The sequence below is a fragment of the Brienomyrus brachyistius genome, chromosome 11 (genome assembly GCF_023856365.1).
Source record: "Brienomyrus brachyistius isolate T26 chromosome 11, BBRACH_0.4, whole genome shotgun sequence".
Classification (NCBI taxonomy): domain Eukaryota; kingdom Metazoa; phylum Chordata; class Actinopteri; order Osteoglossiformes; family Mormyridae; genus Brienomyrus; species Brienomyrus brachyistius.
The window spans coordinates 2,835,960-2,851,639 of NC_064543.1; the positions used below are offsets into that span (position 1 = coordinate 2,835,960).

Here is a 15,680-nt window from a genome sequence, read left to right on the forward strand (position 1 = left end):
GAGAGATATTCTCTCCTTGCCTGCCCCCTCTTACTGTCCATGATACACGAGCACATATGTAGAAAAACGTCAGCTTGGAAGCCAAGGCTGGACTTAACCTACTCCTTAGGGTTCAACTGGAAATTGCCCCATGGCCGAGCGGTCTAAAGCCTCCCGCGCAGCGAAAATAGCCTTTCAAAGTAAGGGGTATTCTGTTCTCCGAAGTAAGGCGTGGGTTCGAATCCAACTTCCGACAAAAGTTCTTCAATCGCTACGGCAGAATTTGAGCAACTGCTTGGCTTTAATTGCTTTGTTTTATTTTTGGTTGAATTTTAACAAGTACAAACATGCCCGAAAGAAGCAGAAGAGCAAATGCCGAGTTTAGACAAGCACAAGCGAAACCAACATACAGCACGTCGTTTTAAAAAAGCACTTTTTTAATTTAATCAACATGCTTAAAGAATTAGAAGAAAAACTTTAGCGGTATTTACCAGTGTTAGGTTGAAGAAAGCCTTTAAACAGCAAATTTTTAGAAGAAATAGGCCAAAAGGCGAAATGAGTCCCAGAGCTCGGGTATAATCGGCAGGTCTGTTTGAAAAAAGCGGTCGAAATAGACCGAAGTGGCCAGCCCCTTTCAAAATGGCGACACCAGCGGAGCGCCTGTTATTTCAAATAAACGTCATGGTTGTAGGGGATTAAATAATGAAGCACTTTTATGCTAATGTGAATAAATTAAAACGCTCTAAGCATTTCAACAAGAATCAAGGAATAACGCGGTTAATTCTTGATTAAATTAGCGAATGCGCTCTCCTCTCTGGCTCGCTCTCATGCAGCGCATGCGCGTAGAGCCACACAGTATTTTCTTTGAAGAGCCGACTCTCTCGCATTAATTTATTTAAACGAGAATTAACAGGGTTATTCCTTGACTATTTAAAACAACGCTAAAGTTTCTCTTTAAAACATTTCGATGCTTTCTTGTGGTGCCCAAAGCACAGAATACCCACACTGCTCTGACTACGCCACCTCCTGGTAAGGGCAGGAGGAACCCCTAATGTTCCTTCTGTAACGTGGCTAAGTTCGAACCCTCCCCGCAAAGGGACAACAACAAAGGCATATGAAAATAAAACCCAATCCACTTTATTACAAATATGTAAAATCAATTAGTCAAATAAAACAGGCTGCTGGCAGGGTTGGGGGCAGCTGACTATCCTCCAGATAGTAAGGTCAGATCGGCACGCGCAGCTCTCAGCTCAGGAGGCCCCTGGTGACAAAGAAAAGAGCAAAACCACACATCATGCAACACGACAAACACTACACACAACAGTACAGTGTCCGCTCAGTGTGGCACCCCAACAGCAGAGCAAAAGCCTGTGCGGATCCGGCCTTGTACAGAAAGATCCCATGTACAAACATAAGGGGAGGGTAGATGATGCAAGATGAGGAAGCCAGTAGTGGATGATGTCCGATGTCCACCGCCCAAAATACAATACTAAAATTACACTTGCAACTTACAAGCCTATCAAGTAAACCTAAAACAGTGGCTAGTCTGGTCCTTTGCAGGAATGCTTAATGCCCTCGCAGCACAGCAACACCAAGAGGAAGCGTTCCAATGCTACAGGTACAAAGAAACAATCAACAAAGAAACATAGAACCTTTTAAATCCCACAGTATAACCCAAGTTACCAGAGCCTCAGTGTCTGTAGCCCAGCAGCTCGTAGGGGATCACGTCAAATGATAAAATTCCAAACCTCGCATCCTCCATGAAGAGTTACATGCTGCTAGCAGTCACCCTGGTAAAATTAAAATTTAAATTAAACATTCAAGTTCTCAAACAAACCCTCTCCTCCTTTCCTTACCCACAGGGAAGAAGAACCCACCCCATGTCCAGTTGTAAAACACAGCAGCAAGAGAATGAGATTCCATCTTGGCAGCCTTTTATAACTTCCTGGTAGGTCATATGACCTGGCTCAAGTGGTTGCCAATATAGTGTAATTACCAGTGCCGTGCAACTACTCCTACCAGCCTGTTCAGATCCCCACATTCTTTTAAAATACGCCGTGGTGCTTGTGCCTACTCCTAACAGCCCGTGCCTGTGGCCGGACGGGCCCCGCTGGATGTGTATGCGCTAGCTTGCATTCATCCTGCCATATGTTTTATTATTCCATAAAAACGCAATTAAAAATAACACAAATAAATACATGTAATGTATTTTTATTCTATTAAAGTTTAACAGCAACCCTTATCACCCAAACCATATGGCCCCCTATCGGCAATGTAAGGTATATGGAGAAAACACTCGACCAATGAGAATAAGGGATACGTTCCCCATCCCTCTTATGACGTCATAATTCATAATAACAATAACGTCCAAATTTAAGCTCCGCCCAATGTACCACAGACTTTTAAGTACAAATTATTTAAAAATACAATTATAACATGTCATAATTACAAAATATTATTAAACTGTAATAAGCCAAATCGTGCTAAATACTATTTTTAAATAAAATCCATCCATCCATCCATTTATTTTCCAAACCGCTTATCCTACTGGGTGGCGGGGGGTCCGGAGCCTATCCCAGAAGCAATGGGCACGAGGCTTTAAATAAAATAATCTTTGTAATTTAAAAACACATATCCATCCATCCTCCAAACCGCTTATCCTACTGGGTCACGGGGGGTCTGGAGCCTATCCCGGAAGCAATAGACACGAGGCAGGGAACAACCCAGGATGGGGGGTCAGCCCATCACAGGGCACACTCACACACTCTCACATGCACACCTATGGGCAAATTAGTAACTCCAATTAGCCTCAGCATGTTTTTGGACTGTGGGGGAAACCAGAGTCCCCAGAGGAAACCCCACGACGACATGGGGAGAACATGCAAACTCTGCACGCATGTGACCCAGGTGGAGACCCGAACCCAGGTCCCAGAGGTGTGAGGCAACAGTGCTAACCACTGCACCACCATGCCGCCCCCTAAAAACACATATATACACAATAATTCAAATAAGTGCTAAGTACAACCTTTGTTAAGAAAAAAAAACTGCAATTAATCAATTTGTGAAATCGCCCAGCTGCCGTGAAGCAGTAGTGAGCGGAAATGATACTTATCTGCTCATGCACAGTCCAGTTCGGGTTTACGGTCTAAACTGGGAAAAGTCTATAAGCAGTTCAATGTGTCCCTAGAAATGCAGGTATCCCCAGGAGTAAGATATCAAACCAGATATGGACTACATTGGCTGACACGTTCAGTGACACGTCAGCATCATAACGCCTACTGAGGACAAGAATATAGATGATAGAAATCACTGTTCACCTCACTGTGTTATGCTTTGTCTGGTGTACGGTACGGCGAGTGTCGAGTCTAGCAGATATGTACTAGTGGGCGGTCACTGGAACACTCCGTAGCGTCCGTCGAGTGTACATGCCTCCGAGCAGGGTGCTCAGCAGGAGCTCACAGCAGCAGCTTGATTTTGGGTTTCGATCAGACTCCCTGGGTAGAAAATGCTGTTAGCACACTAACAGCACATATAACCAGCGTGCAAAAGCACTCAGGGTGTGGGATGAAATTATTACTTCGGGAAACAAATTTAATAAGGTCACTTTAAAGATAAAATTACATAAAATATAATTCTGAGGCGAATGTCTATTATATCTCCATATGTGTTTGAAATTGTTAGATGCCTTTCAATAAACCATCTCAATAAACAACCTTGTGAATGATTTAAAAGCAGCAGCATCTATTTTCATTATTTCACCAGCATAAACCTACCAATTTTCACCTTTCATGATGCAGTATTTGGGATATGAAGGTTTTGGGGGTGTGAATGTAGTATTCTGAAACAGACTCCATTTGAAAACTGGTCTCAGGTTCAAACATGCAGCCAAAACATAAAATAGATACATATAAACATAAGAACATAAGAACTATACAAACGAGAGGAGGCTATTCGGCCCATCAAGCTCGCTTGGGGAGAACTAAACTAATAGCTCAGAGTCGTTAAAATCTCATCCAGCTCTGATTTAAAGGAACCCAAGGATTCAGCTTGCACTACATTATCAGGAAGGCTATTCCATACTCTGACTACACGCTGTGTAAAGAAGTGCTTCCTTAAATCCAGCTTGAAATGTTCTCCCGCTAATTTCCACCTATGGCCACGAGTTCGTGTATTTAAACTAATGCTGAAGAAACTATTTGGTTGAACAGCATCCAAACCTGCTAGAATCTTATATACCTGGATCATGTCCCCCCTCAGTCTCCTTTGCTTGAGACTGAACAGATTTAGCTCAAGTAACCGTTCCTCGTATGACATTCCTCTAAGACCAGGAATCATTTTTGTGGCCCTACGCTGCACCTTTTCTAAGGCCACAATGTCCTTTTTAAGATATGGTGACCAAACCTGCACACAATATTCTAGGTGAGGTCTCACCAAGGAATTGTATAATCTTAGCATTACCTCCCTGGACTTAAACTCCACACACCTGGAGATATACCCCAACATCCTATTGGCCTTTTTTATTGCTTCCCCACACTGGCGAGAATGGGACATGGAAGCATCAACATACACACCAAGGTCTTTCTCATGATCAGCTACCTTTATTTCAGTGACACCCATGAAATACCTGTACTTTATATTTCTGCTCCCTAGATGGAGTACCTTACATTTATCGACGTTAAATTTCATCTGCCAGGTATCGGCCCACTCATTAATTAAATCAAGATCCCGCTGTAGCTGCTGAGCCGCTAATTCAGTATCTGCTACACCACCCACCTTGGTGTCATCTGCAAATTTCACCACTTTACTGTATATATCGGTATCCATATCATTTATGTAAATTAGGAACAATAATGGTCCTAAAATCGAACCCTGCGGCACCCCACTATGAACGCAAGCTCTGTAATACACAGCAACAATACACAGCTCTGTAAAAAATTAAGAGACCACTCTATATACTTTTTAAAAATCTGCATTGTTAAATTCTGGTTTAATCCTGGTTCTGCTGGCAGAAGGCTACACTGTGAGGCAGGCTGCTTCCATGCTCGTGAGTTTCTAAGACCGCAGTACACAAGAACAGGGGGAAGAAGCAGGAGACACTGCGAAAAATCAAAAACCAGCCAGGTAGAGGGCAGAAGCAACCTTCGAATGCCAGAGATGACCATCAACTTATCCCTCAGTGTCTAACAAATCGGAGGATGACCTCAAGTGACCTTCAAAAGGAATGGAAAACATTAAGTGTGAAGTGTACTGGTGGGACAGGCTCCTAGAAGCAGCGGTGAAGACCCATAAAGCAAGAAAGAACCCCTTCATGAATGAGAAGCAGGGAAGAGCCAGGCTGGAGTTTGCAAAAAAAAAAATGTGTATTTTACACAGGCTCATACCCATAACCCATAAACTGAGAAATGAGTGAAACTGAAAAATTTGATGCGGTGTGGGAAAGGGGGGCCACACTCCCCTGGGAAACTGTAAGGGGTTGCTGCAGGAGGGTAGTACTCGCTGTGGGATATCAGTCACGATTCAGGAGGGGGGGGGGGCCTGCTGACCGTATTTCACCAGATACACGTTCTCAATCAGGAGGGGGGAGCAATTAGTTGTACTCTGGCTTATCTTACTTGAGGTCAGTTGGATGCACACTCAGACGAAGTGGGTTGGTAAGTAAGTTTGTATTTATTTATGGTTCTATAACAAATAAACAGGAAAAACAAATTACCACAGTGCTTACAATGGTTATTACCATAATACACCAACATAATGCATAATTGTACCATATCGCCTTAACACTGATAAGTTCGGCAATACATTACATTAGCAGCAATTCGTATTAGAGGGAATGATTGGACGGGAAATAAACGCAAATATCTTTCCGAGGTATACAACGGAACACTCGTCAGCGATAATTGTAACAGTAAGCAAGCTAGGTCACGTTAACCTAGCCGCGCAATTAAGTAAACTAAATTAGTACAGCGTCACTTATCACTTATAATCAATAAACTTAGTACTTACATTCGTCAGTGACGCATACATAAAAACCAGTGACTGTATTTACTGCCAGGAACAACTAAACTAACTACACATAAACTGCAGCTCGCCGACGTGCTGCCTACTCCTTCAGGCTCTCCCGCGCGCTCTCGTCACGCGTTCACCCACAGTCCTTTGCACGCAGCAGTGTTCCTTAAAGCTACAAGAGCCTTTCTAACATGCGGTCTCTTGTTTCCAGAGCTGTATATAAAATATGTATACATAATAAATGTATATAAAATGTGTATCGTATATGGAGTGTATAAAGTAGGGATTAGCATTATACTACTGTAATCCTCTACGCTCATTTTCTCAGCAGTGCGTTTAGTCATGCCGTACTCTGTGACATATTACAGAAATACTGGAAGTTCCATACATTCTACTTGGCTTTATTCCTCTGTTCCTGGCACGTCCAAACTGCAGTGACCTCTGCCTGCTATCCTAATGAAATGAATTTTAAAGGGATGCTAGTCTTTTCCCCGAAGCTGCAGCGATTATAGACAACTGCATGTTTCATATCACCTCATCCATCACTCGCCGAAAACATGCACATTTGTAATTCCATCACCGCCCTGATGAAATTACCAAGAGACATTTTAGTTTTGCCACCTGTATGAATTACAGCTTCATTCTGTCTTCTGGGGGGTTCATTTAACAGAGCATCTCAAGCGAATTCAGGGACCCTGGTAAAATTGTACTTTGACAGAGTTACATTTGAGTTTAATAAAAAGACCGCTTGCCAGCAATATCACCATCTTTTTGCCACAGAAATCACATTCAGCAAGGCAGTGCTGCCTTTCTCCTTGGGTTACATCGTAGTGCTAGAAAAATCGCACCTTTTAGCTCTATATCGCCCTGCTGCTCATTTCGTACCCATTTCAGAATTATTAAAACATAAGAACACAAGTTTATGACCTTCTCCGTACTATAGGAGTTAGGCAATGCAGCCCCACAACACATGGAGAGGAACAAACGCACATCCTGCAATAAGCTCTGTGATCAGCTGGGGTTTAAATGGTATAGAGTGTCAGGTGGAGCCAACTGTTAGTCCAACTGGGAAGGAAGGCAGTTTGGATCCAGGCTGTGCATTCTGCCAAATAGAACAGGCGGAGATTGGAAAATCGACTGGGATCATTTCAGCCGGATTCGAGAGTCAGATACCTGTGAATAACAGGAGGTGGAGTAAAGTGAAGATGGGATTCAGAGGGACCTACCATTTGCACCTGAACAGTGCAGCATTTAACCTACTCCTTAGGGTTCAACTGAAATTCTCTCCTTGCCTGCCCCCTCTTACTGTCCATGATACACAAGCACATATGTAGAAAAACGTCAGCTTGGAAGCCAAGGCTGGACTTAACCTACTCCTTAGGGTTCAACTGGAAACTGCCCCATGGCCGAGCGGTCTAAAGCCTCCCACGCAGCGTAAATGGCTTTTCAAAGTAAGGTGTATTCTGTTCTCCGAAGTAAGGCGTGGGTTCGAATCCAACTTCCGACAAAAGTTCTTCAATCGCTACGGCAGAATTTGAGCAACTGCTTGGCTTTAATTGCTTTGTTTTATTTTTTGCGTTTCAGGCAAAACTACATAACACTTAAAGACACTTCCGGCATGTAAATGGAGAACGAAATTATAGTTATACCGAATCTCCTACACACAATACCAAGGTTACCAACTTTGCTCAGCTGACCGGAGTGAGACGTTCAATTCCCGTAAGATTTCTTTGCGCCAGCCTGAGAGTCTGACAAACACGTCACACCAGATGCATGAGAGATGGAAACCTGGGATATTCAGTCGAATCAGATCAAATATGATGCTAAGTTAGTACTAAGTTAAAATATGTTCCGGACTTGTAACATGCACCCATGATTTGGAACAGTCAGCAGGCTGTCTCTGGCCACGCCCCCTACACTCGGTCCGGCCCCTGGCTTTTCCTGAATTCTGATTTCTTTACATAAACATTGACTTCATTGATATTGTTATAGATTTATCGACAGACCATCATACGTTTTAGACGTTATAATAACAACACTCTATTGATCCCCAAAGAGAGAGAGATATTCTCTCCTTGCCTGCCCCCTCTTACTGTCCATGATACACGAGCACATATGTAGAAAAACGTCAGCTTGGAAGCCAAGGCTGGACTTAACCTACTCCTTAGGGTTCAACTGGAAACTGCCCCATGGCCGAGCGGTCTAAAGCCTCCTGCGCAGCGAAAATGGCCTTTCAAAGTAAGGGGTATTCTGTTCTCCGAAGTAAGGCGTGGGTTCGAATCCAACTTCCGACAAAAGTTCTTCAATCGCTACAGCAGAATTTGAGCAACTATCTGGCTTTAATTGCTTTGTTTTATTTTTGCGTTTCAGGCAAAACTACATAACACTTAAAGACACTTCCGGCATGTAAATGGAGAACGAAATTATAGTTATACCGAATCTCCTACACACAATACCAAGGTTACCAACTTTGCTCAGCTGACCGGAGTGAGACGTTCAATTCCCGTAAGATTTCTTTGCGCCAGCCTGAGAGTCTGACAAACACGTCACACCAGATGCATGAGAGATGGAAACCTGGGATATTCAGTCGAATCAGATCAAATATGATGCTAAGTTAGTACTAAGTTAAAATATGTTCCGGACTTGTAACATGCACCCATGATTTGGAACAGTCAGCAGGCTGTCTCTGGCCACGCCCCCTACACTCCGGTCCGGCCCCTGGCTTTTCCTGAATTCTGATTTCTTTACATAAACATTGACTTCATTGATATTGTTATAGATTTATCGACAGACCATCATACGTTTTAGACGTTATAATAACAACACTCTATTGATCCCCAAAGAGAGAGAGATATTCTCTCCTTGCCTGCCCCCTCTTACTGTCCATGATACACGAGCACATATGTAGAAAAACGTCAGCTTGGAAGCCAAGGCTGGACTTAACCTACTCCTTAGGGTTCAACTGGAAACTGCCCCATGGCCGAGCGGTCTAAAGCCTCCTGCGCAGCGAAAATGGCCTTTCAAAGTAAGGGGTATTCTGTTCTCCGAAGTAAGGCGTGGGTTCGAATCCAACTTCCGACAAAAGTTCTTCAATCGCTACAGCAGAATTTGAGCAACTATCTGGCTTTAATTGCTTTGTTTTATTTTTGCGTTTCAGGCAAAACTACATAACACTTAAAGACACTTCCGGCATGTAAATGGAGAACGAAATTATAGTTATACCGAATCTCCTACGCACAATACCAAGGTTACCAACTTTGCTCAGCTGACCGGAGTGAGACGTTCAATTCCCGTAAGATTTCTTTGCGCCAGCCTGAGAGTCTGACAAACACGTCACACCAGATGCATGAGAGATGGAAACCTGGGATATTCAGTCGAATCAGATCAAATATGATGCTAAGTTAGTACTAAGTTAAAATATGTTCCGGACTTGTAACATGCACCCATGATTTGGAACAGTCAGCAGGCTGTCTCTGGCCACGCCCCCTACACTCCGGTCCGGCCCCTGGCTTTTCCTGAATTCTGATTTCTTTACATAAACATTGACTTCATTGATATTGTTATTGATTTATCGACAGACCATCATACGTTTTAGACGTTATAATAACAACACTCTATTGATCCCCAAAGAGAGAGAGATATTCTCTCCTTGCCTGCCCCCTCTTACTGTCCATGATACACGAGCACATATGTAGAAAAACGTCAGCTTGGAAGCCAAGGCTGGACTTAACCTACTCCTTAGGGTTCAACTGGAAACTGCCCCATGGCCGAACGGTCTAAAGCCTCCTGCGCAGCGAAAATGGCCTTTCAAAGTAAGGGGTATTCTGTTCTCCGAAGTAAGGCGTGGGTTCGAATCCAACTTCCGACAAAAGTTCTTCAATCGCTACAGCAGAATTTGAGCAACTATCTGGCTTTAATTGCTTTGTTTTATTTTTGCGTTTCAGGCAAAACTACATAACACTTAAAGACACTTCCGGCATGTAAATGGAGAACGAAATTATAGTTATACCGAATCTCCTACGCACAATACCAAGGTTACCAACTTTGCTCAGCTGACCGGAGTGAGACGTTCAATTCCCGTAAGATTTCTTTGCGCCAGCCTGAGAGTCTGACAAACACGTCACACTAGATGCATGAGAGATGGAAACCTGGGATATTCAGTCGAATCAGATCAAATATGATGCTAAGTTAGTACTAAGTTAAAATATGTTCCGGACTTGTAACATGCACCCATGATTTGGAACAGTCAGCAGGCTGTCTCTGGCCACGCCCCCTACACTCCGGTCCGGCCCCTGGCTTTTCCTGAATTCTGATTTCTTTACATAAACATTGACTTCATTGATATTGTTATAGATTTATCGACAGACCATCATACGTTTTAGACGTTATAATAACAACACTCTATTGATCCCCAAAGAGAGAGAGATATTCTCTCCTTGCCTGCCCCCTCTTACTGTCCATGATACACGAGCACATATGTAGAAAAACGTCAGCTTGGAAGCCAAGGCTGGACTTAACCTACTCCTTAGGGTTCAACTGGAAACTGCCCCATGGCCGAGCGGTCTAAAGCCTCCTGCGCAGCGAAAATGGCCTTTCAAAGTAAGGGGTATTCTGTTCTCCGAAGTAAGGCGTGGGTTCGAATCCAACTTCCGACAAAAGTTCTTCAATCGCTACAGCAGAATTTGAGCAACTATCTGGCTTTAATTGCTTTGTTTTATTTTTGCGTTTCAGGCAAAACTACATAACACTTAAAGACACTTCCGGCATGTAAATGGAGAACGAAATTATAGTTATACCGAATCTCCTACACACAATACCAAGGTTACCAACTTTGCTCAGCTGACCGGAGTGAGACGTTCAATTCCCGTAAGATTTCTTTGCGCCAGCCTGAGAGTCTGACAAACACGTCACACCAGATGCATGAGAGATGGAAACCTGGGATATTCAGTCGAATCAGATCAAATATGATGCTAAGTTAGTACTAAGTTAAAATATGTTCCGGACTTGTAACATGCACCCATGATTTGGAACAGTCAGCAGGCTGTCTCTGGCCACGCCCCCTACACTCCGGTCCGGCCCCTGGCTTTTCCTGAATTCTGATTTCTTTACATAAACATTGACTTCATTGATATTGTTATTGATTTATCGACAGACCATCATACGTTTTAGACGTTATAATAACAACACTCTATTGATCCCCAAAGAGAGAGAGATATTCTCTCCTTGCCTGCCCCCTCTTACTGTCCATGATACACGAGCACATATGTAGAAAAACGTCAGCTTGGAAGCCAAGGCTGGACTTAACCTACTCCTTAGGGTTCAACTGGAAACTGCCCCATGGCCGAACGGTCTAAAGCCTCCTGCGCAGCGAAAATGGCCTTTCAAAGTAAGGGGTATTCTGTTCTCCGAAGTAAGGCGTGGGTTCGAATCCAACTTCCGACAAAAGTTCTTCAATCGCTACAGCAGAATTTGAGCAACTATCTGGCTTTAATTGCTTTGTTTTATTTTTGCGTTTCAGGCAAAACTACATAACACTTAAAGACACTTCCGGCATGTAAATGGAGAACGAAATTATAGTTATACCGAATCTCCTACGCACAATACCAAGGTTACCAACTTTGCTCAGCTGACCGGAGTGAGACGTTCAATTCCCGTAAGATTTCTTTGCGCCAGCCTGAGAGTCTGACAAACACGTCACACTAGATGCATGAGAGATGGAAACCTGGGATATTCAGTCGAATCAGATCAAATATGATGCTAAGTTAGTACTAAGTTAAAATATGTTCCGGACTTGTAACATGCACCCATGATTTGGAACAGTCAGCAGGCTGTCTCTGGCCACGCCCCCTACACTCCGGTCCGGCCCCTGGCTTTTCCTGAATTCTGATTTCTTTACATAAACATTGACTTCATTGATATTGTTATAGATTTATCGACAGACCATCATACGTTTTAGACGTTATAATAACAACACTCTATTGATCCCCAAAGAGAGAGAGATATTCTCTCCTTGCCTGCCCCCTCTTACTGTCCATGATACACGAGCACATATGTAGAAAAACGTCAGCTTGGAAGCCAAGGCTGGACTTAACCTACTCCTTAGGGTTCAACTGGAAACTGCCCCATGGCCGAGCGGTCTAAAGCCTCCTGCGCAGCGAAAATGGCCTTTCAAAGTAAGGGGTATTCTGTTCTCCGAAGTAAGGCGTGGGTTCGAATCCAACTTCCGACAAAAGTTCTTCAATCGCTACAGCAGAATTTGAGCAACTATCTGGCTTTAATTGCTTTGTTTTATTTTTGCGTTTCAGGCAAAACTACATAACACTTAAAGACACTTCCGGCATGTAAATGGAGAACGAAATTATAGTTATACCGAATCTCCTACACACAATACCAAGGTTACCAACTTTGCTCAGCTGACCGGAGTGAGACGTTCAATTCCCGTAAGATTTCTTTGCGCCAGCCTGAGAGTCTGACAAACACGTCACACTAGATGCATGAGAGATGGAAACCTGGGATATTCAGTCGAATCAGATCAAATATGATGCTAAGTTAGTACTAAGTTAAAATATGTTCCGGACTTGTAACATGCACCCATGATTTGGAACAGTCAGCAGGCTGTCTCTGGCCACGCCCCCTACACTCCGGTCCGGCCCCTGGCTTTTCCTGAATTCTGATTTCTTTACATAAACATTGACTTCATTGATATTGTTATAGATTTATCGACAGACCATCATACGTTTTAGACGTTATAATAACAACACTCTATTGATCCCCAAAGAGAGAGAGATATTCTCTCCTTGCCTGCCCCCTCTTACTGTCCATGATACACGAGCACATATGTAGAAAAACGTCAGCTTGGAAGCCAAGGCTGGACTTAACCTACTCCTTAGGGTTCAACTGGAAACTGCCCCATGGCCGAGCGGTCTAAAGCCTCCTGCGCAGCGAAAATGGCCTTTCAAAGTAAGGGGTATTCTGTTCTCCGAAGTAAGGCGTGGGTTCGAATCCAACTTCCGACAAAAGTTCTTCAATCGCTACAGCAGAATTTGAGCAACTATCTGGCTTTAATTGCTTTGTTTTATTTTTGCGTTTCAGGCAAAACTACATAACACTTAAAGACACTTCCGGCATGTAAATGGAGAACGAAATTATAGTTATACCGAATCTCCTACGCACAATACCAAGGTTACCAACTTTGCTCAGCTGACCGGAGTGAGACGTTCAATTCCCGTAAGATTTCTTTGCGCCAGCCTGAGAGTCTGACAAACACGTCACACCAGATGCATGAGAGATGGAAACCTGGGATATTCAGTCGAATCAGATCAAATATGATGCTAAGTTAGTACTAAGTTAAAATATGTTCCGGACTTGTAACATGCACCCATGATTTGGAACAGTCAGCAGGCTGTCTCTGGCCACGCCCCCTACACTCCGGTCCGGCCCCTGGCTTTTCCTGAATTCTGATTTCTTTACATAAACATTGACTTCATTGATATTGTTATTGATTTATCGACAGACCATCATACGTTTTAGACGTTATAATAACAACACTCTATTGATCCCCAAAGAGAGAGAGATATTCTCTCCTTGCCTGCCCCCTCTTACTGTCCATGATACACGAGCACATATGTAGAAAAACGTCAGCTTGGAAGCCAAGGCTGGACTTAACCTACTCCTTAGGGTTCAACTGGAAACTGCCCCATGGCCGAGCGGTCTAAAGCCTCCTGCGCAGCGAAAATGGCCTTTCAAAGTAAGGGGTATTCTGTTCTCCGAAGTAAGGCGTGGGTTCGAATCCAACTTCCGACAAAAGTTCTTCAATCGCTACAGCAGAATTTGAGCAACTATCTGGTTTTAATTGCTTTGTTTTATTTTTGCGTTTCAGGCAAAACTACATAACACTTAAAGACACTACGGGCATGTAAATGGAGAACGAAATTATAGTTATACCGAATCTCCTACACACAATACCAAGGTTACCAACTTTGCTCAGCTGACCGGAGTGAGACGTTCAATTCCCGTAAGATTTCTTTGCGCCAGCCTGAGAGTCTGACAAACACGTCACACCAGATGCGTGAGAGATGGAAACCTGGGATATTCAGTCGAATCAGATCAAATATGATGCTAAGTTAGTACTAAGTTAAAATATGTTCCGGACTTGTAACATGCACCCATGATTTGGAACAGTCAGCAGGCTGTCTCTGGCCACGCCCCCTACACTCCGGTCCGGCCCCTGGCTTTTCCTGAATTCTGATTTCTTTACATAAACATTGACTTCATTGATATTGTTATAGATTTATCGACAGACCATCATACGTTTTAGACGTTATAATAACAACACTCTATTGATCCCCAAAGAGAGAGAGATATTCTCTCCTTGCCTGCCCCCTCTTACTGTCCATGATACACGAGCACATATGTAGAAAAACGTCAGCTTGGAAGCCAAGGCTGGACTTAACCTACTCCTTAGGGTTCAACTGGAAACTGCCCCATGGCCGAGCGGTCTAAAGCCTCCTGCGCAGCGAAAATGGCCTTTCAAAGTAAGGGGTATTCTGTTCTCCGAAGTAAGGCGTGGGTTCGAATCCAACTTCCGACAAAAGTTCTTCAATCGCTACAGCAGAATTTGAGCAACTATCTGGCTTTAATTGCTTTGTTTTATTTTTGCGTTTCAGGCAAAACTACATAACACTTAAAGACACTTCCGGCATGTAAATGGAGAACGAAATTATAGTTATACCGAATCTCCTACGCACAATACCAAGGTTACCAACTTTGCTCAGCTGACCGGAGTGAGACGTTCAATTCCCGTAAGATTTCTTTGCGCCAGCCTGAGAGTCTGACAAACACGTCACACCAGATGCATGAGAGATGGAAACCTGGGATATTCAGTCGAATCAGATCAAATATGATGCTAAGTTAGTACTAAGTTAAAATATGTTCCGGACTTGTAACATGCACCCATGATTTGGAACAGTCAGCAGGCTGTCTCTGGCCACGCCCCCTACACTCCGGTCCGGCCCCTGGCTTTTCCTGAATTCTGATTTCTTTACATAAACATTGACTTCATTGATATTGTTATTGATTTATCGACAGACCATCATACGTTTTAGACGTTATAATAACAACACTCTATTGATCCCCAAAGAGAGAGAGATATTCTCTCCTTGCCTGCCCCCTCTTACTGTCCATGATACACGAGCACATATGTAGAAAAACGTCAGCTTGGAAGCCAAGGCTGGACTTAACCTACTCCTTAGGGTTCAACTGGAAACTGCCCCATGGCCGAGCGGTCTAAAGCCTCCTGCGCAGCGAAAATGGCCTTTCAAAGTAAGGGGTATTCTGTTCTCCGAAGTAAGGCGTGGGTTCGAATCCAACTTCCGACAAAAGTTCTTCAATCGCTACAGCAGAATTTGAGCAACTATCTGGTTTTAATTGCTTTGTTTTATTTTTGCGTTTCAGGCAAAACTACATAACACTTAAAGACACTACGGGCATGTAAATGGAGAACGAAATTATAGTTATACCGAATCTCCTACACACAATACCAAGGTTACCAACTTTGCTCAGCTGACCGGAGTGAGACGTTCAATTCCCGTAAGATTTCTTTGCGCCAGCCTGAGAGTCTGACAAACACGTCACACCAGATGCGTGAGAGATGGAAACCTGGGATATTCAGTCGAATCAGATCAAATATGATGCTA

At 43.4% G+C, this 15,680-nt stretch overlaps 1 long non-coding RNA gene across 4 annotated transcripts in view; it reads right to left on the reverse strand.

The window, feature by feature from the left end:
- The window catches only part of LOC125751526 (uncharacterized), a 36,019-nt gene that overhangs the window by 6,913 nt on the left and 13,426 nt on the right, over positions 1–15,680 (reverse strand). Inside the window, exons 2-4 of one of the 4 annotated variants that reach the window (XR_007400655.1) lie at positions 1,857–2,758; positions 1,663–1,769; positions 471–1,240 (exon numbers count right to left, since the gene is read on the reverse strand). The exons of 2 other annotated variants lie outside the window; for them this stretch is intronic. This is a non-coding gene — a long non-coding RNA (uncharacterized LOC125751526). Of the gene's footprint in view, positions 1–470; positions 1,241–1,662; positions 1,770–1,856; positions 2,759–5,982; positions 7,271–15,680 lie in introns of those variants that run through there. One more of the 4 variants, XR_007400653.1, reaches the window with a different exon arrangement.